Source organism: Podarcis pityusensis (assembly GCF_964106645.2).
Source record: "Podarcis pityusensis genome assembly, chromosome: 1".
In the NCBI taxonomy this organism is placed as follows: Eukaryota; Metazoa; Chordata; class Lepidosauria; order Squamata; family Lacertidae; genus Podarcis; species Podarcis pityusensis.
The window spans coordinates 38,274,633-38,299,567 of record NC_138028.1 but is presented as its reverse complement, the minus strand read 5'-3'; the positions used below and the strand labels follow the sequence as shown (position 1 = coordinate 38,299,567).

The 24,935-nt window shown below is 42.0% G+C and overlaps 2 long non-coding RNA genes across 2 annotated transcripts in view; one reads left to right on the top strand and one right to left on the bottom strand.

Moving 5' to 3' along the window:
* Positions 1–24,935, bottom strand: part of LOC308462600 — a 54,548-nt gene that overhangs the window by 5,014 nt on the left and 24,599 nt on the right. The window lies entirely within an intron of this gene.
* On the top strand, positions 11,663–14,889 carry LOC308473128. Its single transcript, XR_013983924.1, has 3 exons — positions 11,663–11,810; positions 13,810–13,912; positions 14,658–14,889. It is a non-coding gene; the product is annotated as an uncharacterized lncRNA (long non-coding RNA).

Genomic DNA, 24,935 nt, shown 5'->3' with positions numbered 1-24,935 from the left:
AATCAGGCTTTTCATCTCATCCAGCAGGACTCTTCTTATGTTCTTAATTAACTGCATTTCTGCTGTTCTTTGACTGAGAATTATTACTGCGGTTGTTGCTGTTATTTACCAAATTTACAGAATGCTGCCTCAAAGCATTGTTCTTTCGGCAGCTACCCAACCTAAAATGATAACATGCTATTAATTGTTATTACTTCTTAAACTTCTTAGTCACCTTTTGGGCAGTGCAACCCCATGCAGCATACAAAACTAAGTGACATGTTTTAAAACCAAAGCGTAAAAAAATCTAAAACACATTCATATTTTTAAAAGGTAGGATTAAAACATCCCACCGACCAAAGGAGGCCATGTATAATTAAAAGCCAAAGACCTGGCAGAAAAGGAATGTATTTGCCTGGAGCCTAAAGATATGTAATGATGGTGTCAGGAAAGCCTTTTTGCAGAGAGCATAGCACAAGGCCTGTTCGTGTGTTACCATTGTCTAAACCTCCTGGAGAAGGGCTTCAGATGATTATTGCTGGATCTCAGCCAGTTCATATGGGGAGAGGGAGCCCTTGAGGTATTGGGGTCCTGGGAGGCATAAGGTCAAAACCAGCATTGGGCCTGGAAACTAATTGGTAGCCAATGCAGTCAGGCCAGGTTGGGTTTTAGGTGCTTAAATCTTCTTGCTCCAGTGAGCAACCTAGCCACCAAATTGTGCACTAGCTGCAGTTTATAAACAGTCTTCAAACACACTGCAGTAATCTAACTTAGAGGACAGTAAACAAAAGAAGTTAAACTAGATAGGGACATAGCAGGGCGACCCGCCAAAGTTGATGGAAGACACTTTATGCCACCAAGTTCACTAGAGCATCAAGTGACACGGATGGAGCCAGAAGTATCCCCAAGATATGTACCTATTTCTTCAAAGGGAGTGTAACACTCTCAAGAGCAGGCCACTTTCCATCCATCTGGTCTAGGGAACCACCCACTAATAATGCCTCAGTCTTGTCTGGATTAAGCTTCAGTTTGTTGGTTCTCATCCAGTCCATTACCAAGATAAGACTTTTATCTTGAACATCTACTGCCACACTTGCAGATGTAAAGGGAAAGCAGAGCTGTGTGTCACCAGCATATTGCTGACAACGTTGTACTCCAAAACTCTGAATGGCCCCACTTAGTAGTTTCATGTAGATGTTTAACAATGTGAGTGATAATACTAAACCCATGGAACTCTACACTGAAGGTTCTGTGGAGCCAAACAGATAAGTAAGCAATTGCACATCATACCCTCCAACATTTTTCTGAAGAAAATATGGACATCTCATTCCATAATGATAATTTTACTATTTATACCCCACACATCTTACTGGGTTGCCCCAGCCACTCTGGGCAGCTTCCAACACATATAAAAACATAATAAAACATTAAAAAACCATTCCCTATACAGGATTGCCTTCAGACAGCTCAGGGGTCAGATAACTCCATACCCTCCAACATTTCTCCAATGAAAAAAAGGACATCCTAAGGAAAAGTGGGACCTTCCAGGACCAAATCAGAATCTGGGATAGCTTCTCTAAATCAGGGACATCCCTGGAAAATAGAGACATTTGGGAGGTCTGCAACATAGATACAGTGGCCTTAGAGAATTATATAAAAAAAGGATTTTCTAGCACCAGAATGACCATAAAGAAGTCACCAGATAAATCTCTCTGGGAAGGCTATTCTACAACAATCTTGGCCACATACTCAGAATGGCTTTGTTTGCCACGTGTAATAAACCTAGTTTCCTATATACTTTCATCCAGCAGTCTTACCAGACTATATATTTACAGAACACTAACATGCTGTGTCTCTGCTTCCACTTTCTGATGTGCTTTCGGAAGAAGATGCTGGCTGCTTTCTTCCACACACTGCTGCTCAGCAATGATAGTGGCAGCCTCCAGAGAATAACCTCATGAGCTGCTGCTGTCCTCTTAAATGAGCTAAATTTGACAAATAGAAACCTTTCTTTAAAAAACTGTTTCCTTCGTTCACTTATGCTTAAAACCACTTGGCTGGTTCATTTTGTGTGTGTTCAAGACAAATAAGAAGAGACAATGGATGTCATTGTAAGCCCCGTTCCGTGCCCAATAAGCACGGGCCGACTTCGCCCAGCGGTGCTGTGGCCCATAGATTGCAGCAAAATACTGGGCAAAGTTTTGCCCGGTATCTTCTCTGTGTGATGGGCTCATGGGAAAAATGAGCCCTTGCTGAAAAGGGGAGGGGAAAGCCTATCTATATAAGCTTTCCCTGGAGCTCACAGCCATTTTGCTTTGAGAGCTTCCTGCCCGCCTGCCCTCGGGTTAGAGCCTTCACTGAGCAGGAAAGGATTTTTTTTTCCTCTTAACCTGAGTGCTACTTGGTTGGATTTCCTGCACCTCCCCCTGGCCTTTCCCTCAGTGAAATTACATCTTTGTTAGGCAGAATAGTGTTGTTTGTATGAGGGCGGAAATGGCATTGGGCAGGATCAACATAAGGGGCCTGAAGGGAGAATTGACCATGACAAACCCAAGCATGGGTTTGGTATCTGCCTGGTTGGTATCTGCACCCTGGTGAGACCTTGCCTCCTTGGCTTGTACCACGGCAAGGTTCAACACTGGCCGACTCCTGTCGCACAGGTTTGGAGCGATCTAAACCCAGCGGATCAATTCCATCAACATGGGGCTTGTGGAATGATGAACTGATCCTGTGACCCAATGCCATGCCAACCCTTGCCCTGCCTGATGCTGTCAGTAAAGAATTGGCCTGATTTTATCCCATCACTGTTGTACAGTCTGGTTATTTTGCTGCTCCCATGGGTCACATAATGCGCCTGCCTGGGCAAATCTGAATTTCTGATACAAATAGCCTTCAGAAGTAAAGCTGCAATTCTCTGCACTCTTACTTGGGGCTAAGTACCATTGAACTCAATCATACTTAGAACTCAGTTATGCATAAGCATGCATAGGATTTGGATGAACCTGAATACGGGTATTTTCTGCCTATCTTAGATTGCCCTGCCAACTTATTTTGTCTAGCATCGTGTTCCAACAGTAGCTGAAAAGATGCCTACGGGAAGTCTATAAGCAAGACTTTAGTACAATGATACTTTCCTCACTTGTGATTGCCAGCAACTGTTTTTCAGATGCATCCTGCTTCTGACAGCGCAAGCAGAGCATCAGTTGCTAGTAGCCACTGATAGCCCCATTCTCCATGAATTTGTCTAATCCTCTTTTAAAGCTATGCAAGTTGGTGGCCATCACTGCATCTTGTGGAATTAAATCCCACAGTCTAAACTATGCATTGTGTGAAGAAATGTTTTCTTTTTCTTTTCTCTGTTCTGAATCTTCGACTATACAGCTTCATTGGATGGCCCCAATTTCTTAGATTAGAAGAGAGGGAGGAAAATGTCTCTCTGCCTGCTTTCTCTTATGCACCTCTATCATGCCATCCCTCTCACATTTTCTCCCCAGTTGCGCGTCGAGGTCCCCAAGACACCCCCCCAAAGAAAAACACAATTGACACTTAATTTTTGTTTAAGGTTTTTGGCATAATTTTGTCCACAACTTTATTCAAATTACAGCAATGTGAGTGGTTGCTTAGGCATTGGTAGCACTAACTGACCCCGCACGGGGACAGCTCTGACATTCGCACCCCCCGCGAAGTCAGCAAGGGTAAGTCACCTGGGGAGAGAGACGGGACTGGGAACCATGCCTCACCTCTCCCCAGAATGCTCCCAGGGCCCTAGCCCCTTGCAATCTTATTTTCCTCCTTTAGCAAAACTCCGACTCACTTTTTGTCCAATGGTCCAACCACTTCCATAGCTGGCTTCCTGCTTCCAATGTGTTTAAATATTTTGTTGGTGGTGGTGGTCTTTATGTTTTTAACAATGTGCTTCTTGATTATTTATATTTTTTGCACCCCTTATTGTCAGTTTGCATTTCTTTCATCAAAGTTTGTGTTCCCTTTTGTTCTCATCGTTTGGCCAAGACTTCCATTTTCTATTAGTTGCATCATGGAATATAGAATTTGTATCTCATGTAAGTTTGATGTCTTGCTAGAGATCTTTTGAAACTTCCTGAGAAGAATGTGCTATTTTTAAGAGCTGTCTTTTATGCCCTATGACTTAAGCCATTTCTTTTGTGAACCTTCAAGAACATCAGCTGTCTCAATAAGCCTCCCATCCTCCTCATCAATCATAGAAATGAAAGAAAAACCCAAACTCCAAGGATTGGGTTATAAATCCAGCAGTTCCATCATCTTTCAAGTCTGTTCTATAATAATCAACTCTTTGAGTACCACTTTGAAGTTTTCTGTTTGTTGGTTACTAAACACCAGGCACAGCCCTTATCACACAAAAGCATGGGCCTACACTTTGTGTTTTCCTTATTTCAATAGCTGCTGTTTTTCTGATGAGAAGAAGGAGTTAAAACATCTGCAAGTTAACTACAATTGCTATTCAAGATGCTTTCACAGGTTGAAAGGCATCCAAGTAGAGTCTGAATGTCACCAATATTCCCATTTGTATAATAATAGTGTCACAAAGAAATGCATTTATGATATTATGCAGTTGCTTTGGTATATTACATTGTCACAAATAATAGAATTTCACAGGGATAAGCGGATTAGTGTTTTTCTGAATTGAAAGAGTCCTAAAACTAAACATTTTCTCGTTTTCCTAAGTATTCTGATTAAACTCTCTTAGAAATGGATGTCAACCATCCCACGAGTCTTCTATCACATTTTTTTTTATCTCCCTAAAGTCTAAGGGAGGTCTATTTCACCCTAAAATATAGGCCTGACGATAATAAATGTTTGTAACTTACGCATAATGTTTCTTAAATAACAAGCCTCTTTCTATACATGACACCATGAGTAAAATCTTTCCAAAAGAGCATGCTGAATATGTTTGACATAGCCAGGAATTAAATCTAACACTTTGCAGCAAAACACATTTTGTTATAAAGGCCCCCTATAAAATAAAATGTCCTTGTTATATAATTTTACAAGACTCTTCACAAAGTTCTTGTGCACTAGGGGTACAATTCATCAAGAAATACAGCACACCATGCTTACTGAAATGAATGTGAACTAAGATCACTACTGTTGATCTCATTTAGAAGCATGCAGTTGAGTTCAAGATTGTATGCCTATATTGTTTGAAACTAGGTAGTCTCTTGGGGCTCAGCACAGTTGAAAGCTGATGAATGATTCTATTTCGAGGAAATGCCTTTTATTCATAGACTCATATAGCTGGAATGGGCCTAAAAGGCCCATCTAATTCAACTTCTGCTGAAGCAGGAACCTTCACCCAGCCTAGGGGAGCCAACTTGGCCCCCAGGTTATGGGTACCCAGTGTGCGTGACATCATGACCAAAAAAATGGTTCCTTGTCTCTGCTGTAAGGAAAGTCAAAATTATTACCTCTCATATTGTAGATTTGGTTTTTGTCAAGACTATGTTACCTTCTGGGCAATCTTCTTGGGGTCCAAAGTCAACATCTGTTGTTCCTGAGGCACTTCAAGCAAAACTCTCTTTCAGTAGTGGACAGCATGGTGGGGACTTAGTTTTCTTGAAGAGCCGCCCACCTCCACTCCAGGAAACATGGCAATAGTTTGTGATACAACTTAGAGATCACCTGTTCAAAGCAGGACAGGGGGAATAGAAATTGTACTGGCAAGGCAAGTCTGTTGAGGATTTCTGCTCTTTTGAGCCCAATCATGGATTTTGTTATAGTCTACTGTAAGTTAAAAATGTAAATGAATACATAAAATGTTGCACCCCAAATTCTCTTCAGACTTTCAGTGCATTGCAAATTATTTTTTGCCAAGCATCCTAATTTTCGAGAACAATCAGAGGAGCAAACTTCTAACAAATGAGCAAGACTAATGAAATCACTCTTCAGTCCTTCCATCAAGCTCCATGTACAACTATGTTTCTGCTGATCCCTTGCAATGGCTGACCTTTGAAACTGACAGAACATTCACCACTGATGCTTTTTTAAAAGACATCTATCTCGCCTGAGCACCAAAAAAAAAGAGGGTAGGAAGAGGAAGCCAGACATCCAAGACCGACTTATATTTATATGTGAATCAAACTGTCATTTTTGTTCTGCTAGTGTCTGTTATCACATCTGGACAAGCAATCATTCTCCAGGTTAGTTTCGCACAACCTTGAATTTTTAGGAAAGTCCTTGAGAGCTAATGCAGCTGCTTTATGTAGCGACAGTTCATGAGCGCAAGAGTGCTATTCAGAAATCTTGGCAGATAGGCCCACTAATAAACATTTAATTTACAGCCCGTACAATTCTTTTAGTTTAGCAAAGTGCTTTGTGCATCCATCTGCTTCTTCTGATTTATTAAAATCCTTATTTAGCGCCTTGTTGCCTTTAGGAGTTGGGGGCTGGAGGGAGAAACAGGAGGTACAATTGTAGGCAAGGCAGGGATTGGGGTCTGAAATACGTTCATGATTCAGCAGTGATGAATCCAAATTTTCATTATCCATTTATTTCAGGATTACAGATTGATTCAGTACGCAGACAAATATATATATATGTCTTTTTCTCCTGTGTCTAATTTATTGCACCGTCGTGAATAAGAAGCAGGAACTTATGACATCACTGTGCATAGAAGGGATTAAAGTAGATCATTTATACCTGGGGCACTAGGCCAAGGCCACGCTAAGTAGCCTACATGGCATTAAATACATAACAAGCATAATTTACAATGAAGGGACTGCTGAACAATCATTATCAACCTGGAGTACAAAGTTTTCTGATGAATGCCCTAGGTCACGAAACAAACTTCGAGCAAATTAAATAATACATAAGGAGTTTAGCACTGTAATATCTTACGTTATACAAAAACAGGTTCTTTCTCTCTAACTATTTGCATTAATGTAGTTGGGCCAAGACTGAGGTTGTGAGAGCAAGCACATGAAACTGATATATGTTTTGCTCATCTGATGCTGAGATATGATGCTGATATGAGTTGTGGGAGTAAGTGTATGAAGCTAGTATGCGTTGCACATCAGTGGGATCAAGAGGTTAAAACTGATCCCTTCATTGGATAAATGTGTAACAGGAATACAGGAAGTATTTGAGTTAACTATTTTTGTGCACTCTTTCTCTTTCTCTGAACCTTCCTTATCCTGACTTCAGAAATAAGGATTGTTGTTTTTTGGAAAACTGACAAAAATTCTCCTTATCAAATGACTCACACTGTTCAACCTTCATCTAAAGCCCTCTTTGTGTGCCTCTTCCACGAGAGGTATGGAGGGTGGCAAAGCAAGAAGAAGCCTTTTCTGAGGTGGTTCCCCATTTGTGGAATGCTCTACCTTACATATATTTAGGTGCAGACAAAAATATTCCTCTTCTCCAAGGTCTTTGGCTAATTAACAATCCATGGCCTTTTAAACTGTGTAGGTGTGTGGGGGGTATTGTTTTTGTTTTTTGCTGTGTTATTATGTTTGTGCTTTTATATTGTGAACCGCCCTGTGAGCCTCGGATGAAGGGTGGTATAGAAATTTAATTAATGCACTGAGTGATTTAAATCCAGTGTTCAAACATTAGAGGATGTTGCACGGTATAATAAAAATGGATATCCACAGGAATGAAGTCCATTGTTTTCTGTAATACTGCCACTGATCTACTCCATGGTGCTCACAAATATGTCTGCAATACATATCCTCACAGGTTTTGAGTCAGCAGACAAATTCAAAATATCAAATAAGAAAGTGCTTGGATGACATCTGTATTCATTTGTGCTCTTACCTCACTGTGCTCTGACAATAAGTCAATGCCTTGAAATGTTCAAAACAGACTGGATAGCAAGGCCCGGGCACAGTTTAAGGGCAAAACTCAGAAAAGTTCTGTCATCAGCTAGGCCACTGATCCAATGTGAAGCATTCAGAACTCTATCCAGAGCATAGCTGCTCTGGATTGCCTGAAGAGTTGGAACCACTTACTCCCAAGGGGTCATTGTACTTCAAGTCAGCACTCCAACATCTGGCAGCTGACTGCGCATTTGCACCTTTTAGTACTTGCACCCCTCTGGACTCTGCTTCCCCCTCTGATTCTGTGCAGGGACCCTCTGGGCTTTGCAGAGGAGGTTGGGGTGCCATGACCCCAGGCAGACCCAGATTCCCCTGCTCTGTCTTCCCGTCCACTGACGTAGTCTGCTCCTCTGTAACATGTGTCACTCCTCTGTCTCAGGAAACATCATGTCAAATTTGGTAGTGATAACTTCAAAGGTGTCAGCGCAGTATTGAAGGTCTAGTCTGCCATCTTGATTCAAAATGGCACCTTACAGTATCCAGGCATAGACCAAGCACCATTTCTCAATCTCAGGAACAAGCATGACAACTTGGGTGACAATATAGTCAGACCAAAGCAGTGCATTTTCAAGCAGTTCAGTCCATCATCTTGTATCAAAATAGCAGCTGGCTGTTTCCAAAACAAATCACAGGAATCGTCATCATTGATATAATCATATCATTTTGTGATGATAAACTTGAATTTACTTATCTGCTTCAAAAGCTGAAGGCAAAAGCTACAATACCTGGTGATTTGACAGTACCAGTTCATACAACTGTGTGGTATGACAGGTTTTATGTCTGCCCAGCAAAGATGGAGGCATATTATGGATGGACAGAAGGCTCTTTTCCAGATAGGCAACAGATAATGCCATTCACTTGCTCTAGTGGTGAGACTGATGGGCCAGCAGAGTGAGAAACAGTAGAGTTGAAAGACTTGGTCCTATCTTCTGTTTCTGCGTAAGCCAGATGTCCTACAGGAGCGTTAATGACTTGCCATATCTGGCAGATATGAGCAAAGGAGTGTTCCACAGGTGGAACATGGAGGTGAAGAGGAGAAGCACAACATTCATAACACCCAACCGTTCCTTATGCTAACTTTTGGAGGGCACTACATTGGGTACCCCTGGCACAGAATCCATTTTGAAGTTTCAGCTCTTTAGAACAGGAGCCTTGCTTTGGCTGCCAGACAATCTTCCCCTCCAGGATGGTCTCACGCTGACAAGGAACAGCAGGGTGCAGAGACAAACAGGGCATCTCACTCTACGTTGCATGCAAAACAAATAAACCACGTTTTGGCATAAAATACAAGTACAATAAGCATAAAAACAGCTGGTTCCTTCCTACTAATTAGAGCTAAACAAATAATTCACAAGGAATAATTTATTCAATAAATTTCTTCTGTCCTTTTTCACAGCTGTTCTGCAAACAGAGTCTATTTTAGAGACTTTATGCATTATTCATAATTAACCATTTGGGGGGTAGAGAATGAAGTATTTGCCCTGTATTGTGACTAAGTGATCTAAATGACAACCAGGGGTTTAAATTCAATCGCTGCCTTTTCTCTCTCGCTGCTGAGAATATTGGTTGCAGGTATTGTGTACGTGTTTTTAGATAAGTTAGTTATGTAATGTTCTTATGTCCTTAGTTCATGAAGTGGTATAGATGGATACCCCACAAGTGCACTTAATATGCAATGCATACTGGCTCTGCCTCAGGTATTGCAAGGCCTGCTAGCTGCCGATGATGATGATGATGATGATGACTTCCCGCTTTCCATCATATGGGTCTTCTAGCAGCTTTCAAGAAAATATGCAATATCCACGCATTTGGCATGATTTATGAAAAAGGGAGGAGGCTTATGCATAGATCCTCATGCAATTAGGAAGCCAGTGCAATTGGAGTTCTGGTTGTACCCAGAGCCAACCTGCACACATGCAACTGCTCACATTGAATCGGGGAAATGTTGCCACAGGTTGCATGATGTCTGGCCAGAAGGGACAGTCTCACCCATTTTCTGTTTGTTTAGTGCACTTGTGTGGTGACCTACTGAGAAGGGATATTTGGTGGGATCCAAAGAAATGCATGCACGATGGGGCTGGTGGAAGCTCACTTCCCCAATCTTTCCTCATGACCCCCATCTCTGAAGAGGATCCTCAGATGGTTCAAAGGAGCCTGATGAATGGGATGGGATGTGGCACAGGTGAGAGGGAATGGGGCATCCCCCCTCAAACTCCATGAACAGGAGTTCCATTTGTGTAAGTTGCCTCCACATTGTTTTCAGGGATGCCTCTTCTCTGCTCTCTGTGCCACAGCCCATCCCATGTAGGCTGGCCCTTGGGTGCAGCTGCTGCCAAGATGACCTCACAACAGCATAAGATTAGGCTTTTGGGTGAGTTTCCAGACATAATAAGCTTTGTTTCATATTTGCAGTGGCACTGCTAAATTCCCTCCATGCACAACCATCTTCAGCTTCACGTGCTTGCCAACGTGTGGAGATAGTTCCACCATGTGCACCAGGAATACACATATACATTTCCTTGCTGGAGTCCAACAATCTCCACTTAGTGCCTTCAGACTGGGTAGCCAGTCACTACAGACAATACAAAGCTAGATGGACCCTTGGTCTGACTCAGTATAAGGCCGTTTCCTATGTCCACCTTATGGAAATAGTTGAGCTTATACCTGTGTACCTCTGATTCACCTAGTCATAGTTATGTATATGGCCTCCAAAATGACTGCATAAAACAGCCTTTCCCAATCTGGTGCCCTCCAATAGCCATGCTGGCAGCAGCAGATGGGAGCTGGGTCCCCCAGGTGTTTGGGGGGTACATGTTTGGGGAAGGCTGGCATGAAAATAATGAGACATTTCTGCCACATGTGTGAGTGAATGATGCCTTATTAGGAGTATGTTCAGCTGAAATCAACCAGATTGAAATGCCCATGTTGACTCCAAATATTTATTTGATTTATTGTGTGGGAAAGTATAATGATAAAATACCTGGAATGAGTTGCTTTGTGTATCTACTTGTTGCCAAACTTTTATCTTCTTGAATAATGGTTATTTCCTGCTCCCCTTGCAAGATCTTTAAAGCGGCTCCAGTGATGCACAGTGGCTTCTGCGAAAAGCTATCAAAGGCATATGTCACATCTTGAGTGCTGCGTATCAAGCCCATGGTGGATTTCAGGAAGGGAACTGTCTGCCCTTGTCATCTTTAGAGTAGCCCTCATTACATTTCAAAACAATTTCAAGAGAGTGATGAGATGTGGAATCACTTTGTTCAATTTGCACTTGCTTCCTATAGGACTGATGTTTCCAAACCAATGGGGGATCCTCAGAGTCCTTCGGATTCCTCTAAATAAAATGTGCTTTCATTAATAAAATTAGCCTTCTCATCGGGAAAGGTTGTTTCATTTAATTATCTGGATCGGTATGCAGTTAAATGTCACAGACAGCGGGATTTGGGTAGGGGAAAGAATCTCTTTACTTCATTAAATTATTTCTATTTCCAGCAGCCTTCTTCCCTGATTGTATTCTGTGTTATTGTTATTAACATTGGTTACAATCCAAAACAGCTATGTTAGACACATCCAAGGGCTTGACCATTCTCAGTGGAAACTTTGCCTTTTCTTCTCCGAAGAGAAACTTCCCAGAACTGCTGGGCCATAACTCAGACTCCATAAGGAGTCTGTCCATTGTCTGAGAACTTGGTCCTTTGTCTGAGAACTGGGGTGTAGAACTGGGGTGAAGACCCACACTAGCAAGACCATTGACCAAGAGGTAGAGCCAAGTGATACTACTGAGAATGCCAAGGCCAAGATCTATGTCAAGGAAAGTTAGCAGAGGCTACACTTTATAACGTTTTTTTTCCTGTGATGACACAATGCATCAGGATTGAGTGGGTGGATGACTGAAACCACTAAGTAGCATAGGAGCAGCTGCCCTCCTGACATCTCCTGCTGCTTATGTGGATGGGACCAGGATGGAGCAGTGGCAAGGTAAGGACCACATGGTTCCATCAGCTGGGCACCTACCACAAATCTGCTCCTCTCACTAGTACATCTCTGCTGCCCTATCCTCATTGCTGCCCTGCATCTGCCCCATGTGGGTAAGCAGCAATTCTGAAATCCCTTGTAGGATTTAAGTTAACATTTCCAAGGGAAACCGGCCCAGCTGGGATCACCCCACCAAGTCTTGCATGAATTACCCTTGCTGGATTGGGGATTTTGTCTTTAATTATTCCGAGGCAGTTTTGTAGCCAATTATTTATTATTGGACCTTAGACATTGTAATTGGACTGCTGCGATGTGGAACTCTGTCAAAAAGGCTTTCTTAAAACAGTGCTGCCATTAGAAAAATAGCATTCAGATCAGCAATTTCTTAATTTAATTTCAAGTGTTCAGGAGCCTTGGTATCAATCAATAACCAGCTCAAATGTGAACAAATGTAGAGATTTCCTTTCTTATGCTACTGAGGGTGGTTTTTTTTAATTGTGTGTGTGTGGGGGGGGGTATTTCAACAATTCTTCAACTGATAATGTCAGCATCAAAGATAAGGTATCTTAGAAAAAGGGAACATTTGCATATGATCTAGGGCGAATGGGTGTGATTTTGTACCTTCCCCTTGCAGGCCTGAGGAGAACAGGTGAGCTGATCTGGTTATAGCGTACACTGAGAATGGGGAACACTGAGGCACTCAGTCATGAAGTTCATTAGGAGACCTCAGACCAGCTTAAACTCCTCACAGGGTTTATTTTATTTATAAATTAATTTTATATCCTACCCTTCCTCCCAAATATGCCCAGGGTGGTAAACAACAAATTTTGTTGTTGTTGTTGTTGTTGTTGTTGTTTAGTCGTGTCTGACTCTTCATCACCCCATAGACCAGAGCACGCCAGGCACTCCTGTCTTCCACTGCCTCCCACAGTTTGGTCAAACTCATGTTAGTGGCTTCGAGAACACTGTCCAACCATCCGTATAGTTAAAGCTATGGTTTCCCCAGTAGTGATGTATGGAAGTGAGAGCTGGACCATAAAGAAGGCTGATTGCTGAAGAATTGATGCTTTTGAAATATGGTGCTGGAGGAGACTCTTGAGAGTCCCATGGACTGCAAGAAGATCAAACCTATTCATTCTTGAAGGAAATCAGCCCTGAGTGCTCACTGGAAGGACAGATCTGGAAGCTGAGGCTCCAATACTTTGGCCACCTCATGAGAAGAGAAGACTCCTTGGAAAAGACCCTGATGTTGGGAAAGATGGAGGGCACAAAGAGAAGGGGACGACAGAGGACGAGATGGTTGGAATCAACATATAGTAAAATACCAAAAACAGCTTAACAGGAATTCCAGTACAGATGTAGACTGGAGGAGGTTTCTCCTCTTAAAAAGGCTTGTTGAAAGAGGAAGAGAGTTATTGTGAGAATAAGATTATTGGAGGAGAATGGAAAGATGGGCATATAAGTGTGATTGAATAAATAAGAAAATAAGAAGAGCCTGTGAATCAGGCCAATGGCCCATCTGGTCTAGCATCCTGTTCTCACAGCAGCCACCCAGATGTCAGTGGGAAATGCAAGCAAATAAATACATATATTTGGCCTCAATTTTTCTCTTATTAGGTAGATCACAGCTGGAATCAGGCATGGAAATACACTACAAATAATGTAAATGTAAGGAGGCTGTTGTAGCTGCAGTAAGCAACCCACTGGTACATACCACAAAACCCATGTACATGCCATACATTTAGAGAACTTTGGAGCACATCTCCCCCCCCCCCCCAAGATTCAAGGGATAAGTAGTATCCCCCTCACAGAGCTACAATTCCCAGCACCCTTAACAAAGTACAGTTCTCAGGATTCTTTGTGGGCAAGATGTGCTTTAAATATGCTTTATATGCTTCTCAGCCTCAGTCACTTATCACAGATCGGTAGGTTTGGGATTCTGGACTTTTGAATATCTTGTCAATTCCTCTGTTTCTAACCTGCAAATTTTGTATCCTACCAGGACGGACGCACAATTCTAAATTACGAATGCGTCACAAAATATCCATTTCAATGTGGATTTTTAGGACGAAGAGGTAGTAGCCCCCAAGATTTTATGCGGAGAGGTGAGCTCTTATTTAATTATGTATGCTGTGCAAAGATGTACTGCCAATATATTTCAGCTAACACATGTTCTGGGACTTTGCTGAGACATTGCCATCCAGAATATATTGTTCCCTCTCTGTGCCCTATGAAGTCCCAAAGCCCATGTGATTTCAAGTCATCAGAATATCCTAATGAGGTTGCCAAAGGTGCTAAATCTCAAAATGAGAGGAAGGCTCTGTGTGACGGTGAGGAAGAGGCATAAGGATACTGTATATCCTGACCTTGTAAAAGTTTTATGTTTGGGCCTCAGCTCAGAGTAGTTCTTTTATTTTCCCTAAACCTGTCTGGTCATCCCTGTGTGACACATTGGTTAGGTATACGGTGCGATCAAAGCAGATATATGATGGGAGAGCTGTTCCAAAAGTAAGTGTTTACCATTTAAAGCAATAGATTAAGGAGAGTCAAAAAACTAAGTGTGTGGAACATTACATTACAGATGATGGATTGAAGGGAATAAAACAGTGAAGGACAAGGCTGTTTGTTTCAGCACATTCTACAGTGTGAGATAATACCATTAGTGAAAGAAAAGGCAGCAGAGGTGAAGAATACCGGGCAGGCAAAGAGACAAGGGAACAACATGCTAACTGTTAGAACAGCATTCATTATTATTATTTTTTTACCAAGGAAAGGACCATTAATGAGGCTTTGGATTGCAAGCATCTAACTGAAAATTAAGCTGCATATTCCTCCCCCTTCACTTATCAGATCCACAAAAGCACAATTCTGACAGGAAGGAGAAAGAAGAATGAATAATAATGCTGTAGGATGGATAAAAAATTCAGAGCATTTAAAACAGGATAAATGTAATGGTTTGACGCAGAGAAAAAATGACCATAGAAAAACATGGATAGACAGGTTCATCATAAAATATACTGTAGGCAGTAGCATTCTGCAATCTGAAGATCTGATCAACATCAATAAAAAGATAATTCCATAATATACAAGGTGTGATTTGGGGTGTGAGCACTTTTTCTCTCTCTCTCTCTCTTTCTTTCTTTCTTTCTTTCTTTCTTTCTTTCTTTCTTTCCTTCCTTTCCTTTCACATTTTTATTGGTCGCCAGGATATCAAGGTATACCTTCTCTGGATCATCCATTCACAGATGAGGCTGAGAATTGTAAACACTTTGAAAAGTGCTGTAAAATTATGAATAACAACGACAATTGCTTGAAAAGACAAGCATCCTATCCGTCTTTGGCAATATCTAAAGTACATACCAGAAAGGTGAGAGAGCAGGGCAGAGGAATATTTGTGGCTGCAAGAAGACCGTTCTGAGGCACTTGGGAAGCACAGAGTTAAGGCTGCACACATCCAAGAGAGGTTAAGGCAGATCACAGGCCAATGACCTGCATTACAGGTATTAAACTCCCAAAGGCAATCCAGTGCTCTGGCCTATATAAGGGCAGCCGTTTGTCTCAGAAAGGTTGAGAGGAGGAGATAAGTGGCAGCAAGATTTAAGTGGCAGAACAGATTTGAGACAAACAAGCAAGTCCCCAATATTATATAACCCCCTATACTGGATTGTAGCAGTGTCACTTCCCATACAGGGCAAAGGAAGCTGCTACATACCAAGTCAAATCACTGGGTGTCAGTATTTTTTCCACTAACTGGAGGTGGCTCTCTAGAGTTCCAGGCAGGTGACATTCCCATCCGTACCTGGAGATAGGGACACAATGTGGGACCATCTGCATGGAATGTGTTAGGTAGATTTATTGCTTTATTGTTCGGCGCCCAGCTACGCTTCCCCTGGGAGCCTCTGTAGCTTCTGTTTACGCAGGGTGGCTTTCAGGCGGTCGTAAAGCAATTAGCAGATAGCAAAGTTGCACAGCGGTCGTGTGTTTGAAAGAGCAGTAATCAAGTCCCACACATTTCTTCTGTCCTGATATCACTTTATTTGCTCAAAAGTAGCATATTTACAAACAAGAACTTCCATCTGATTTAAGCTGCATCTTCTCCCCCTGTTTGCAGCTACGCAACAAAACTGCTTTCACTTTTCACTCAGCTCACAGCATTCCAAGCTGCTTTCATCACGTCCTGGCTTACTTCCCTTGTAAGCGCCTCCTCTCAGCCTCGAGACACAGAAGGTTAACCCTTCACTGCACCCAACAGAATGCAATTGCTCTCCCACTGAACTACAGCCCTGTATGGCCTTTGCAACACTGTGATGATGTTCTCGCTGAGTTTACCTAAATTGAGGGTTAATTAGGGTGCTCTCATACGATCCCCATATGGAACACTGCATATTCCTGTATTGCAGAGGGTTGGACTAGATGATTGTCAGGGTCCCTTCCAACCCTACAATTCTATTATTCTAAGGAGGGTTGTGCCTTCTGGGCTCACTTCTTGGTAAACAACAAAACGTGAACCGTGAGAAGAAATCTTCAGAGCTACTGAAGCTGTTTAAAATATGTCAGCCTCTTTGGTTTTGCTTTTCCAAGAGAAACACATACCTTTTTTCCTGAACTAACTGAAATATGAAAATATCTGACTTAAGTTTTATTGGATTTCATTTCCGCTTAGAGGAGAAGGCAATGGCTGTGCATGATGAGGTCACCTACGGGTGCAACCCACTAAATGCTGCAGCGGCAGCAGCAAAAATCTCAGTTCGTTTCCGATGAGCATCTGCAGCACTCCTACATGTCATTGGAGGTGAGAGAGGTTGTTTTGCAGCAAGACTCCGTGGTCTTACTGAAATGAATGGATGCTGCAACACTCAGGACTGCTTGGGCAATTGCACCCTGAGTCATCTACTCTCATTTAATGTAGCAGACCTTGACCTTTCCTGCTCATTAGTCCATCCTGGTTCCACACTCCCAACTAGTTCTAATGCTGGTGTGAACTCTGAAGGGCAGGGGGAATTGCTATTCCCAATGCCACTAAGGCTAAAAACAACAGCAGCAACCCCAGTCAGTCCATGCACTAATTTAGGGGAGTGCTGCTCACAAATGTGTGGCTCTGCTTTGATTGGAGACTTTTTTTCTCACTGAGTTGTACTCACTATACCAATCTGTTACAAATATATAAATAAGACCCATTTCAGCCAAATTCTCTAATTATCATTTTAACCCACTGAATTTACATATTATCTCCTGCCTTTTCAAAAATAATTTGAAGTAATAAAATATTTTAAAATTTACAAGGCAGCTAGCAAGCCATGAATTTTTTGTGCTTATTACTTACAGGTTGGCAGCGTTCATAGGAGCCAACTCCTAGGGCTGAGGGCCCTTCGCCCCCCCCTAAAATATTTGAGGGAGCTAGCCCCCCCCCCCAGTTAACAGGCATTGCCATTCACATGGTGTGCATGCGCCACATCTTGTGATTGATTATGCAGGGCTGGGCTTAACTCCACCCCACACAATATTTTATTCAACTTGGCACCCCAGCAATGTTCCATGCCTTTGTGAAAACCCCAAACTAGTTTCACAATGTGAAATGTGATACATTTCATGTGGATTTGTGCCGCAAGGCCCCCAAGCTCACCCCCAAGCAAATAATTTCACACTGACATGTAATTTTGGTTTCAGGTTAATGGGTAAAATTTATGCCACAACTTTATTGATTACAGCAAAGTGAGTGGTCTTGGCTTAGGCATGGGCAACAGACTATAACTGACTCCTGCCTCTCTGGCAGATAGTCTGGAAGGGTAAACACCAAACGAGGGAGCAACATCAATGAAAATCAACTGAAGCTCACTCCAGGGTTCCTGTGGTCCTGGCATGGCCCTAGCCCCTCAAACGGACTTCGGATGAGATCCAAGACCCAGATTCCTTTACTGGAATACCCTTATTCATGGAGGGGCAGGTGATGGCCGCACCTCCCCTCCCACACACCTATATTTGTTCCCTGTTTAATTATCTTGGCTTGCAAAGTTTATACATTTTATATTTTTACATTCTCTTTTCACTTTGTTTTCTTTATGTACATCTGGAGGGTAGGAAGGTGGAGTCTCCTTCTTTGGAGGTCTTTAAGCAGAGGCTTGACAACCATATGTCAGGAGTGCTCTGATGGTGTTTCCTGCTTGGCAGGGGGTTGGACTCGATGGCCCTTGTGGTCTCTTCCAACTCTATGATTCTATGATTCTATGACCCAAACCAATGGATTTAAATTACAAGAAAAGAGATTCCGACTAACCTTTAGGAATAACTTTCTGATTGGAAGAGCTCTTCAACAGTGGCATGGACTCCAACGGAAGGTGGTGGACTCTCCTTTGTTGGAGATTTTTCAACAGAGGTTGGATGGCCATCTGTCAGGGATTAGTCAGCTGTGATTCCTTCATTGCAGGGGGTTGGAATGCATTACCCCTGGGATCCCTTCCAGCTCCGCAGTGCTATGATTCTTGGCTCCCTTCAATCTGCTGCTCACAAGTCCTGACAAATCTGTGACAAGTGGCTTGGTTTATGAAATGGAGCATTTGCTAGAATCTGCGTGCAACGATACAACTTTTCTGATATGACGAAAGTATATTTTGTATACCGATCAATGCTATTTTAAACTGGATGACTTGGAGGAAGTTAGCAGCATGTCAGCAGGCAGTGTTGTGTTCAGAACAGAGAAACTATACAAGTAAAGTCTTGTCTATCCTTCCTCACTTAGTAATTGTACTAACTCTGATACTGATAAAGGCACTTAAAAAACTGTTTTTATGAGGGAAAATAAATGTAGTTGTTCAGAGTTGCCTTTTGGCCATTTCATTTTTCACACATTACTTTGCTGTAATGTAGCAGCATCGCATGCATTAGTCATAAGCAGCAATGGCAGAAGACTGAAGAGAAAGCGAAAAGTTTCATATTGTGCTAAGGTTATTTATTGTATGGAGGCTTCCCATAATGGCAAGGCTAGCAGGTGGCCACTTTTCACAAAGCCTGTGAGAAGGGAAGTGGTGTCACAGTGATAGCCGGAGTCAAAAGCAACATCAGAAGACAGGCGTCGGGTCAAGAAGCCACATGAGCTGCCCTCAAGGAGCAGAAACAAAAACAAGGCGCTGGTGGACTCTTCTTCCTTGGAGGTTTTTAAGGAGAGGTTGGATAGTCACCTGTCATATAAGATCTAGTTGAGATTTCTGAATTGCAGAGGGTTGGAATAGATGACCCTCAGGGTCAACTCTACAATTTCATGGTTCTATGATTCTGTGTAGGGAGCTGTGATGGCCTGGAGGAGCTACTGAAGCTGTTTGTCTTCCCACCTACACCAGCTGAGTAAGATGAAGCCCAGGTTTGCTGAAGGATGGTGGGAGTAGAACAACAAAAGCAGAAGAAGTCTTCTTTCTGCTTTATAAGCCACAGAGGAACAGGGAGAGACGAGGCTGGAGAACAGGAAGAGAAGGAAGCAGAAACATATATCTATAAAAGGTTTGTTATATGGTAGGTTAATGGACTGTGGTTATGCCAGAAGGGAGTAGAGAGGGAGAAACTGTCTCTTTCCTGCTCTCTGATGAGCTAGGGTTCTTAGGTCCAAGATCTGGAAGCCAAGAGTGGTTCTAATCCCTGTTTCGTCATGTAAAAAGGGGACTGCAAATGCTCTGAGTGTTGGGGGCTTGGGAGAACTTACCACAGGAGGTGAACAGCAGTCGTTTTGTCCTCCCTGGAGGGAAGAGTTACTCAGACTGAAATACATGAAACAGTGGTGTCTAAGACACAGTGAAGCATCATTGGTTTCCTGGGGTTTTCAACAGGCTGCTCAAGTTGCAGTTCTTGGCCTAGTCATTGTAGATATGCTATGTCTATACTCTCGCCAGTCAGCCAGCAGAGGTCTCAGTCCTCCCCAAGTTCTACAGAGATGTAGCATAGATTTCATAGGCCTAAACACAGGGAATTTGCCTGAATGAGCATGGAAATGCATACCCACCCAACACCAAATGTGTGCAGGCTGCCTATTAGACCTCTGTCCAATCATTATAAGGGTTAATAGAAAACAGTCATAGAACACACACACATTGGAATCATTTGGCAAATGACACAGTAGGTTTTAGATGCTACAGCTAGAAGTCTTTGAGTCAAGATGGGAGAACCATTGGACATTATGGTCCCTGGATAAAAATTCTATATGAAGGACAGGAAAGGGAAGGGAAGGGTGTACTAGGGGTGTTGTTTTTCCTTGTGTCAAAGATCACATTGACAAACAAACATGGGACATCAGAGCTGACTGATTCCTCCACAGGAATCGTGTGGGTAACCATAGCAAGCCTCAATAGCAATTTAGGACTTAGGATACACTACTGCTATCTCTGACCAAAATGCTCAGATTGATACTGAGATCATATTGTTTAATAGTATGCCACTTTTCCAGTTTACATAATTCACCAATTATTACAATGCATAACAAAAATTAAATATTCATAAACAATAGGCACCTTATTAATACATCCACATGAAAGTCAAACAGCCTACTGTTAAGTCATAACAAGGTCTAAGAAAATTCAAGATAAGAGTAAAAAGAATGGATTTCCAAAATTAACTGACCCCAGCAATGACCCCTAAACAATACTCTGCTCTGTTGGTCAGTAGGCACATTGAACAGCAGAATCAGCATTTGCAGCAGGAGTCAGTCATGGCCTCTTTCTCCCAGCCAGATAGAAATGGGCAAGACAATGAGTAGGAACCAGGTCTTGAAAGCAGGCAGGCATCGAAAGAGGAAAGTGCTTAATTATTGGCTAACTCCAATTACTGTAACAGAGGCTGGGTAAGTGCAGGAAAGGTACCACCAAGTTCAGGAGGACACCACCATTGGTAACCAACAGTCAAGGAAGATATTAGAGGTAAGAAGGCTTCCTTCAGAATATCGACCAAATGTGAACAAAAAGGAACGGATCCGGTGGCAAAAGAAATGCAAGCAGACAATAAGGGCTACTAAAAAAGGAATATGAGAGCCATAAAATATTTTGGTACATTAGAAGCAGGAAACTGGCAAGGGAGGCAATTGTTCAACAAGCAAATTAAAGGATGCTAAAGAGGATATTCAAAGGGTGGTTTCACCATAGGTTTCCATAAAGGCATTGCGACATCAATAGTTTCCATATATTGCTAGATATTCTGAGCAATTTCAAGAAAGGGAATGACATATATATTGTTCATTAAAATTGCTATGGCATTCAGTCAAAAGAGCAGAGCAGTAAGTGACCCAAGAGTCCAGCATTTCATGATATCAGAAAGTAGCTGAAGCACCTTATTTCTGTAATACTTCAAATGGAGTTCAGAGGCCATGGAACAGCCATCCGATTTTAATGTTTTTCAGTCACTACTAACCTGAGGCTTGATGCGAACTACTGACCCATATGTGAAAGGTTATCCTGCTATCATGCCCGCCTTGAGTATACTTGCTATCCTGCCTGCTATTTTTTATGTACTACTATCCAAAATCCACGAAAATTTAAGTGTCAGACTTGGGCTTAAATTGATGCAAGGCAATCTGCAGGACAGCTCAGATTTTCCATCGCTAATCCCAGAAAGTGACAGGGCATTTTATCTTGGTTTTACCTGCCTAACTGAATTAGCTGTTCAAAGTTTTGAACAAAGTGATGAACACAGTTCCAGCGAGGTCTGCACGGTGCAGTTTTTAGGACGGGACTTGATTTTTATAATGATTTTCTGAATCTCAGGATTATTTGGGTTCTCTACTGAAACCAAACAAAAGTGAAAAGGCTGTGTAAACCTGACTATGGACAAACAATGCTTGTAGCCTTCCCAGGAGCATCTTGGATGGCCACTGTTGCAGTTGCTAATCTGGCAGTTTATGGACCAAATCAAGATCATTGAGGGCTGCTGTTTATTCCACCAGTTGCTAGCACAGAGATGAAATAGTCTTGTGGAGGAAGTGATAGAGGTGAAAATGGAATTTTGGAATAAGCCATCTAAGAGACAATACACCCCACCTTATTTTCATAGTGGCACTTTGGCAAACTAAATTTTTGTGAAGTCTTATTGCTGCAGCGCTTCAGCACTGTACCTCTCTTAAAAAAACAAAGAATCACCCCCCCCCCCTTTTCTAGTTGGTTTGTGCCCTGGGGGATGGACAAATCTGTCAAATGCGGGTTATCATTTTTGCAATCCTAACATCAGTTCACTCTGTTTCTATATCAGCTTGCTTTAAAAAAATGCATGAAAATTCACTTGTATCGTCCTGCAAATTTTCCCCAATACGCTTTTAATGCAATTTTCTATAATACACTGCACTGCTGTACATATTTCACTAATATATGCATTTTTAATAGGAGAAAAGCAGTGCAAAATCCAGAGAAATGAAAATTCCAAAGGTTTTGGTGTGTTTGGGTCAGATATTGGTTCAGGAAGTGCATTTTGGGTAGGTTAGCATAAACCAAAAAGTGACCAAATTTCACACTCAATGGAACCTGTAAAGTTTCTTTGGATCATGTATCGCAAACCATATCTAGTATGTATTGTGCCTGCTTCATTATTTGTGGCTGATTCACAAACTGCATAACTGTACCTTGCCCTTCTCTTTTTCTTATGCTCCCCAACAAGATAACTCACCTTGAACTTTGCAGTAGGATAGGTATAACTATAGACAGATTATATAGTCTACTCCACTAATGATCTATTGATTGAGGCAGTGAACAAGGCTGGACTAGTTCTTTCCAGTCTGTTTTCTGTTGAGACTTTGATCTGACTTCTGACTACATTACTGAATGCGAGCTTTGGGGAAAGAAACTCTGACCATTTCTGCTAATATTGTAAGCATGCCAAGATCAAGTAGTTCACAAGGTCTTTGGAAGTGAAATCCGCATGCTTTGCTATTGACTTTTTATCATCCTTAGCTTCAGAGCCCGTGAGATGGAACAGAGAAGCAAATTTGTTTCATCTTTTCTGCCAGATTATGATCTGGAAATGCCTCAACTTTTTTGTTATATCTTTGTGGCTCGTAATTTTGATTTCAGAGGAAGGACTGTGGGCATTGGCCTGCCTCCATAGAGTTGGGTAGTACAGTAGGAGAGTTCAGCCATGAAACAGTAATACATCAATAAGACAGAACTGCTATCCACAGAGAATGATGACACACTGGTTTTTCACTTTTAGAACACTGCTGGGCTTCCAAAAGTAGCCAGCAGGGGAAAGTATTCCACATGCTCAACCATCTTATCTCGCAAACACCTGAAGTAGCAAGCGGTTGATCTGTAAAGTATAGGAGAGCAGAACAGGAAAAGTGGCATTCAGTTGACAATACTGACTATGAATATGAATAGGCTCACTCTGAATCGCAGATACTTTCCAGCCATTGTGCAATTGTATTGTTTTGCTTTGCTTTGATTCTGTTATTCAGAAAAGAAAATCTCCTGTGACAAGGTACAGTAATTCAGAGAGCCGGTCAATGACCTTTTTATCTTTCCACCATGGTTCAGTTGCAGCCCTACTAAAAATGATAGAAAAACAAATCAGCAATTGATGTAAAAGGTTCCAGGTCCATTTATGGTGTTATGTCAGGTCAGATGAACTTGCTTCCAGTTCATTCCACATGAGAGAGCCAGCACGAGACAGGAGCTCGTGCAGTACAAGAGGGGCATTCACCTGAGACTCCAGTTTATGAGACAGAGATAGCTTTCTTTGAGAAACAATTGTAAGTTAGTCAGAAACACACAAAGCGGATAATTACTAATGGTATTCATGGTTGCTAATATATGACTGGGGGTACATAAAAAAGGAATCTCCTTTGAAGAGGATTTTTTGTGCGGAGTGAATGAGCAATAAACTAAGTGTAGAATATTCTGAATAACAATAATAAAAAAGCACATCTAACCAACTGACCAAAACTTCCATCACTACCAATCGTTACTTGCTTTGGCTGGTAAATCTCCCCCTCAAAGTTAATTATAAGCTTGAGTGGGCTCAAACTTAAGAGCAAACTAATTAAATAGAAAACTGGTGGTACGTAACTGCCAATGACTTGATGTTTTGCCAGGAGCAGGTATGGAAAAAACCTTGGACCATTTCTGAGAGCATTCAAAGCAAAGTATTGGACAGTACCCCATCGTTCACTCTAGAACCATTGAATTGTATTCAACCTAGGTGGAATACATCCATCTAAACAAATTTAACCAAAGTTAGTTATAGCTATTAGTGTCAATGGGTCTACTCTGAGTAGGAACTAACACTGAATACCACCCATTCAAAACAAGGAAGAGTAAGTGTGCCACTGTCTCTCCTGGATTGTGGCCATTGTGTTGGTTTGAATATGACGAAGGCTTTGTTTGTTGAGGCTACTTAGAAGAAACTGAGTCTTCATCTGTGTTAGGCCATTTTTACATGACTCATTCTTTGGTGATTGGATGTGCTGCTTGCAATCTTCACAATTTTTATTATTATGATTTATAAGCATCTCACCCATTTTTCCTAAGGGGACAGTGAAATTCATCTAGCAGTACAGAGCAGCAAAACGATGGCTGCCAGAAAGACATGGCAGTGACATCTCCTACATCTTGAATTCCTTGTAGTGATTGCTACATCATGGTACCACTGGAGCATGATTTCTGTTCTCATCCTGACGCAAAGTTCTTAATCTGAAGAACTATTTCTGGGTTAGCAGAGTCTATAACCTGAAGCATATGTAACCTGAAGCGTATGTAACCTGAGGTACCACTGTACAAGCAATAAGCACTGTATACTTATTGCCAACCTAGCAGTTCAAAAGCACATCAAAGTGCAAGTAGATAAATAGGTACCGCTCCAGCACGAAGGTAAACTGCGTTTCCGTGCGCTGCTCTGGTTCGCCAGAAGTGGCTTAGTCATGCTGGCCACATGACCTGGAAGCTGTATGCCGGCTCCCTCGGCCAATAAAGCGAGATGAGCGCCGCAACCCCAGAGTCATCTGCGACTGGACCTAATGGTCAGGGGTCCCTTTACCTTTACTCATCACTTCCATAAGTTAGCTCCACAAAAGTGACATGGGCTGTAGAGCTCATGAGGATAACTGTTCCTTGGGAGGCTTCCTTATTTCCAATCAGACCAGAAACGCCTCAGGAGTAGCCTGTCTTGCTC